Source organism: Penaeus monodon, chromosome 6, assembly GCF_015228065.2.
Source record: "Penaeus monodon isolate SGIC_2016 chromosome 6, NSTDA_Pmon_1, whole genome shotgun sequence".
NCBI lineage: Eukaryota > Metazoa > Arthropoda > Malacostraca > Decapoda > Penaeidae > Penaeus > Penaeus monodon.
The window spans coordinates 6,756,063-6,763,495 of record NC_051391.1 but is presented as its reverse complement, the minus strand read 5'-3'; the positions used below and the strand labels follow the sequence as shown (position 1 = coordinate 6,763,495).

Sequence of the window (7,433 nt, the reverse complement as noted above, 5' to 3'; positions counted from 1 at the left end):
CAACCCTTCCTTCTCCCCCCCCTCTTACTTCCTCATCCCTCCCCCCATTCCCTCTTCAAATCCTTTTTTTATATCTCTCTTCTCCCAAATCTCTCATCATCTTTTCCTTTTTCCTCATATTCCCTCCATCATTAACCCTTCCTCTTTACGTTTTCCCTCCTTCCGTTCTCCTCCACTATGCTCCTCCCCCTACATCCCCTTCCCCCCCTATAATCTCCACTTCCTCAACCTTCGCCCTCCCTTCAGCTTCCCCCTCCCTCCACCTTCCCCCTCCCTCCACCTTCCCCCTCCCTCCACCTTCCCCCCATACTCCACCTTCCCCCTCCCTCCTTTACCCTCTTTCACCCTTCCCTCCTCTACCCCTCCCCCCATCACCCCTCCCATCCTTAACCCCACCCCCCCCATCCCCCTTTCCACCTTCACCCTTCCCTCCTCCACCCTTCCCCCCACCCTTACCCCCATTACCCTTCCTCCCATTACCCTTCCCTCCTCTACCCCTCCCCCCACCCTTGCCCCCCACCCCCACCCCCCATCACGGACTCCCAAGGTGGTCATCTCGTGGGCGTTTCCGACCCGATGAACTCTCTGGGCGAGTGGCATCAAGAGAGGTTGATTGTTGTGGATTTCTCAAGATGGCCTTTGACGTTGGGGAGAGAGAGAGAGAGAGAGAAAGGGAGAAAGAAGAGAGAGAGAGAGAGAGAGAGAGAGAGAGAGAGAGAGAGAGAGAGAGAGGTGGAAGGAGGAGGAGGGAAGGGGGAGGGGGGAGGGGATGGAAGGAGGAGAGGGGGGATGAGAGAAGGGATGGAGGGATGGGAAGGAGGGTGGGAGGGAGGGATATGTGTGTGTGTGTGTGTGTGTGTGTGTGTGTGTGTGTGTGTGTGTGTGTGTGTGTGTGTGTGTGTGTGTGTGTGCAAGCATGTATGTAGAAAGAGAGAGAGGATTTGCAGGAAAGAAGGGAGGAAGGGAGAGAAAGAGAGGTAGAGAAAGGAGGATGAGACATATGGCGGAAAGATGGAGGAAGGGAAGAGAGAGAGAGAAAGAGAGAGAGGGAAGGAGAAGGAGTTAGATGGACGGACAGAGATTCATTTCTTATCTGAAAGATTTATTTGCAGAGCAATTTATATGTCTTGCAAAAAGTCAAGGAGATATGTCTAAGAATCCACCCAAAATGGTTGAAATCTTATAACGCAAGGATGAAGATCAGTCAGACATTACCTATACTTGCTTGGAGGGCAATACAGTAATACTCATTCTCTATGAATCACTTCTGAAGTCAACAAAACACTCTCACACTAGTTTTTTTCCCCTCTCTCTCTCTCTCTCTCTCTATCTATCTGTCTGTCTATTTCTCTCTCTCTCTCTCTCTCTCTCTCTCTCTCTCTCTCTCTCTCTCTCTCTCTCTCTCTCTCTCTCTCTCTTCTCTCTCTCTCCTCTTCTCTCTCTCTCTCTCTCTCTCTCTCTCTAATCTCTCTCTCTCTCTAAATCTCTCTCTCTCTCTAAATCTCTCTCTCTCTCTCTTCTTCTTCTTCTTCTTTTTCGTTTTTCTCTTTTAGTAAAATACAAAGCTAGTATTCCACCGCTTCTAGTAGAAATAGGACAGGCAGGAGAGTAAACATCCTTCCCTGGCCATACAGTTGTAAGGGAAATTCTCTAGCGTTATTTACGTTATCGCCTTCTTCGTTTGGTATCGTCTAACTTGCAGTGTAGTCTGAACAGCTACTGCAACGTTGGATAACAGTGAGATTGTTATGGTCTTAACTATTTTGCGTATGTTTTGTCTGCAGATTTTGTTTTTGTTTTGTTTATCGTTATTATTTATTTTTTCTGTCTGTCTGGTCCTGTGTATGTCTCTCTGTGTCTGTCTTTCTCTTTCTCTGTCTGTCTGTATGTCTGTCTGTCTGTCTATCTCTGTCTCTCTCTCTCTCTCTCTCTCTCTCTCTCTCTCTCTCTCTCTCTTGCTCTCCCTCCCTCCCTCCCTCCCTCCCTCCCACCTTCCTTCCCACCACCCCTCCTTCCCAGCCTCTCCCTCTCCCTCCCTCCTCTCTCTCTCTTCTACCAACCTCCCCCCACACTCAAGAGCCCCCCCCCCCCATTCTTTCTCGTTCTTTCCCCCTCTCTTCGATTGTCTGCTCTCAATTGTGGCTCAGTGACGCAGGTAGGATTTTTCTTTTCTGTTTCGTATACACATCTCAATAAACTTCCGGGAGAAGGAGAACGAGAGGAAGAGAGAAGGAGTGAGAGGACCTGTGTGCGTGTGTGTGTGTGTGTGTGTGTGTGTGTGTGTGTGTGTGTGTGTGTGTGTGTGTGTGTGTGTGTGTGTGTGTGTCTGTGTCTGTGGGGGAGAAGAAGGGAGCTGTGTGTGTGTGTGTGTGTATGTATTTGTCTGTCTGTCTGTCTAGCTGTATATCTATATCTGTTTTCATTTATCTATCATTTATCTATCACATTATCTATAAGTATGTCACTGCACATATTAGTAGAAATATAAGTAGGTTAATATTACTAATAGCAGTGATAGGATAATAGTATTGATAATGATAGTAGTAACAATGTTAATAATGTGAATAATGATAATGAGAATAATGATAATTATAACGATGTTAATAATAATGAAGATGATAGTAATAACAATAATTATAATAATAACGATAATTGTAGCAATAGTAATAATGATAATGATAAAAATCATAATGATAATAATACCAATTATAACAACAACAAAACAATAACAAAAAAAAAAATAATGATAATAATGATAATAATGATAATGATTATGATAATGATGATAATAATGATAATAATAATAATAATAATAATGATATCAATAATATTATTAATAATAATAATGATAATAATAATAATAATAATAATAATAATAATAATAACAATAATAATAATGGTAATGGTAGTAATCGTATCATAATAACACCGATAATAATGAAAAAGAAAAAAAGTCTTGATGGAAAAACGCGAAGCAACGGCGCAGGAAAACCTCGAACTAGATTGAAAGAAGTAAAGGAATCCGTCTTATAGGCCTAGAAAATTCGACCGTCTGACCGTTACCCCTTTCGTCTCGACCTCTCATCCTCCCTCCCCCCTCCCCCAACCCCCACCCCCTTCTACCTTCCCCCTCCCCTTCCTCCCATACCCCAATACCCCCAACCGCTACCCTACGCTGCCCCTCACCCGCACGAGAGAATGACAAACCACACCACACCACAAGGTCGACACTCCCCTTTCCCACCCCACGATAACGTCGCCCATACGACCCTCCACCTCATAGGCCCACCATTCTATCTCGACGGCCTTACTTTGGTTGGCTTCTCCTCGCCGACGCATTCTTATATAATTGGCTCACGGGGATTAGATTCGGCGCTATGGGCCCTTAATGCGGTTATGGGGGAGGAAAGGAATGCCACGAGTTGCTTCCGTAGGGCGGAGGAGAGGGGGGGAGGGGGGAGTAGGAGGGGAGTGGGGTTAGAGGGGAAGGGGGTAGGAGGGGAGTGGGTTAAGAGGGGTGGGTGGTGGGGAGGGGGTTAAGAGGGGAGGGTGGTGGGGAGGGGGTAGGTAGGAGGTGAGTTAAGAGGGGGGGAGATGGAGCGGGAGGGTACGTTAGATGTTGAGGAGGTTAAGAAGGGAGGGGTGTAGGAGGAAAGGGGGTTAAGAGGGGAAGGTTTAAGGGGGGGGGGGGGGGGGGGGGGGGAAAAAGGGGAAAGAGGATAGGGGAAGGTGGGAGAGAAAGGGAAGGAGGGGAGGGGGAAAGAGGGAGGGAAGGGGAAGGGAGGGAAGTGGGAGGGAGAGGAGGAAGGAGGTGGGAGGAGGGGAAAGAGAAGTGGAAGAGAGGGAGGTGGGAAAGGGGGGGGGATGTGGGAGGAAGAGGGAAGGGAAAAGAAGAAAGAGGGAAGGGAGTGGGAGGAGGAAGATGGGAAAAAGAGGAGGAGGTGTGAGGAGGACGAAGGAAGGAGGGAAAAGGGGAGAGAGGGAGGGAGAGGAACTGATGTGGGAGAGGAGGAGATGGGAGGAGGGAAAAAAAGGAGGGGGGAGGGAGGGGGAAGAAGAGGAGGAAGAAGAGAAGGAGGAAGAGGGAAGGAGGTAGGAGGTGGAGAGAGGGGAAAGGGTAGAAACGAAGAAGATATAAAAAGAGAGGATAGGGAGGAAGAGGAAAAAGGGAGATAGAGGAAGGAGCAGATGGTAGGGGAAGAAGGAGAGAAGAAAGGAGGACAAAGAATAAGAGTAAACAGTAAATAACAAGGAAAACAGGAAATAGAGAATAAAGGAGGAAAAGGAAGAGGAGCGTAAGAAGAGAATCTGAAGGAAGAAGGAAAAGGGGAAGGAGGGGAAGAGAAGGTGAATTGGAAGAAGTACAGGGAAGAAGAGACGAAAAAAAGAGTAGATGGAGGAAACAGAAGAAGGAGGAACAGACAGAGAAAGGTTAGAGAATTTCCTCATCTTCATCGCTTATTTCATTTATCTTCGTCTATTCATTCTCTTCTTTCTTCTCTTTTCTCTCTTTCCTTCCTTCCTTCTTTCGTGCATATCAGGGAGTACTGATGATATCGTAAAGTTATGACTTTATATTTCTTATTATTTAAATCTGTCGCCATTACGCGATATATATATATATATATATATATATATATATATATATATATATATATATATATATATATATAAAATATAGAGAGAGAGAGAGAAGAGAGAGAGAGAGAGAGAGACAGAGAGAGAGAGAGAGAGAGAGAGAGAGAGAGGAGAGAGAGAGAGAGAGAGAGATGGCGTAATAATGTGGTAATGATGATTTGAAAAAGAGCATTATAATAATGATGATAATGATGATGATGATGATGATGATGATGATAATAATAGTAATGATAATAATAATAATAATAATAATAATAATAATAATATAATATAATAATAATAATAATAATAATAATAATAATAACGACAATAATCATAATAACGACAACAATAGCAATTTTGATACTGACAAAAATAATAATAATGATAATGATACTCTAACCAATGACAATACTGATAATGACAACGAATACACTGATGATAATAGTAATGATATTAATGATAATAACTACAACAATAATGATATTGATAATGATAATGATAACAATAATAGTAATGATGATGATAATAATAATGATAATAGCAGTACTGACGATAGTATAATAATGATTAATAACAATTTTTTTTTTTTTTTTGTATTATCCTTACCAGTAATAGTAATAATAATAACGATAATGATAATAGTGATAATGATAATGATAATGGGTACTGTTATTACTAACATTATTATTACTATCATTATTATCATTATTATTAGTAAGAACAACAACAAGGAGAAGGAGAAGGAGCAGAAATGTTTAAAAAGAAGAAAAAGAAGAACAAGAAAAAAAGGACAAGAAGAAAACGAAAAGTAAGAAAAAAAGTAAAAATAAGATAATGATGATGATAATGATAATAATAATAAAAAAATAATAATAATGATGATGATGATAATAATAATATGATAATAATAATAATAATAATAATAATAATAATAATAATAATAATAATAATAATAATAATAATAATAATAATAATAATAATAATAATAATAATAATAATAATAGTAATAATATTATTAATAATAATAATAACATTAATAATAATGGCAAAAAAAAAAAAAAAAAAAATAATGATAATAATAACATTAATAATAATGATAATAATAATAATAATAATGATAATAATAATAAAAATAATAAAATAATAAAATAAGATAATAATAATAATAAATAATGATAAACAACAATCAGCAGCCACTTCCCCCCAAACCCTTTGCAGCTGTCATGTTCCTGCTTTGGAGAGAAGCAGGTGTTGCAGAGCGTTCCCTCAACGATAACGCGCCTCTGCTTCCATAATTCTTGTATATAAATATCTTTCTTTACGTAGCCTTTTTTTTTTTAATCCTTCTTTTTCTTTTTTGTAAGGATGTAGGGCTCACGGGACATGCTTTTATTCAGAGAGTGTGGTAGATATATTTATATAAGAAGAGAGAGAGAGAGAAAGAGAGGAGGAGAGAGAGAGAGAGAGAGAGAGAGGGATAGAGAGAAAATAGGAGAGAGAAGGGGAGAGAAGGAGAGGAGGCAGATAAACAGACAGAGACAGATAAAGGGGAGAAAAAAAGAGAAGAGAAGAGAGGAGAGAGAAAAAAAGAGAGAGAGAAGGAGGGGAGGAGAGAGAGAGAGAGGAAGAGAGAGACAGACAGGGAAAACGGGACAAGAAGAAAAAAAGAAGAGGAAAGAGAGGAGAGGAGAGAGGAGAGAGAGAGGGGGGGAAAAGAAGAGAGAGAGGAAAAAACAGACGACAGACAGAGCAGACAGAGACAGCAGAGACAGAAAGAAGAGAGAGAGAAGAAAAGAGGGGGGAGAAGAGAGAGAGAAGAGAGAGAGAGAGGAGGAGAGAAGGAGAGAGACAGAGAGAGAGACAGACAGACAGACAGGGCGAGACAACAAGCCAGACAGGACAAAGAACAGACGAGAGACAGACAGAGGAGAGAAGAGAGAAGAGAGAGAGAGAGAAGAGGGGAGGAGAAAAGAGGAGAGAGGGGAGAGAAAAAAGGGGAAAAGAAAGAGAGAGAGAGAGACAGAAAACAGGACAGAGAAAAGAAAGAGAGGGAGAGGAGAGAGGAGAGAAAAGGGAGAAGACAGACAGACAGACAGAGACAAGACAGAGAGAAAGAGAGAGAGAGAGACAGATAGACAGAGACAGAGAAAGAGAAAGGCAAAGAGAGAGAGAGAGAGAGAGAGAGGGAGAGAGAGAGAGAGAGAGAGAAGAGAGAGAGAAGAGAGAAGAGGGGGAGAGAGAGAAAAGAGGAAGAAGACAAAAGAGAGAAGAAGAGAGCAGAGAGAGAGAGAGAGAGAGAGAGAGAGAGAGAGAGAGAGAGAGAGAGAGAGAGTAAGAGGGAAAATAATAAGCCTCCAATAAGGAAACTGGGAACTAAGGGGTAAATGTGGAGTCGTATTGAAGACCATTATCATTCTAATTCATTTTTAATTCAAATGTTAAACTGCCTTTGATGAAACTAGAGAGAGAGAAAAAATTAGCTTGTTTTTAAGGCATCAGAATATTTGTTGTTTTTCTTCCTCTCGTTATCACTTGTTTGTTCTATTCTCTCTTTCTTCCCTTCCTTTCTCTTTCGTTTTCTTTATTAACGCACACAGACACAGATACACACACACGCACATAAACACACACACACCCACACACACACACACACACACACACACAAACACACGCACACAAACACACATCCACACAAACACACACATCCAAACAAACACACACACACACACACACACACACACACAATCCCACACACACACATACCCCCCCACTCCCACACACACACACACCTCCCCCTCACACACACATACCCC

The 7,433-nt window shown here is 41.6% G+C and overlaps 1 protein-coding gene across 1 annotated transcript in view; it reads right to left on the bottom strand.

Moving 5' to 3' along the window:
* The window catches only part of LOC119573840 (leucine-rich repeat extensin-like protein 5), a 32,612-nt gene that overhangs the window by 2,551 nt on the left and 22,628 nt on the right, over positions 1 to 7,433 (bottom strand). The gene's annotated exons all lie outside the window — the stretch shown is intronic.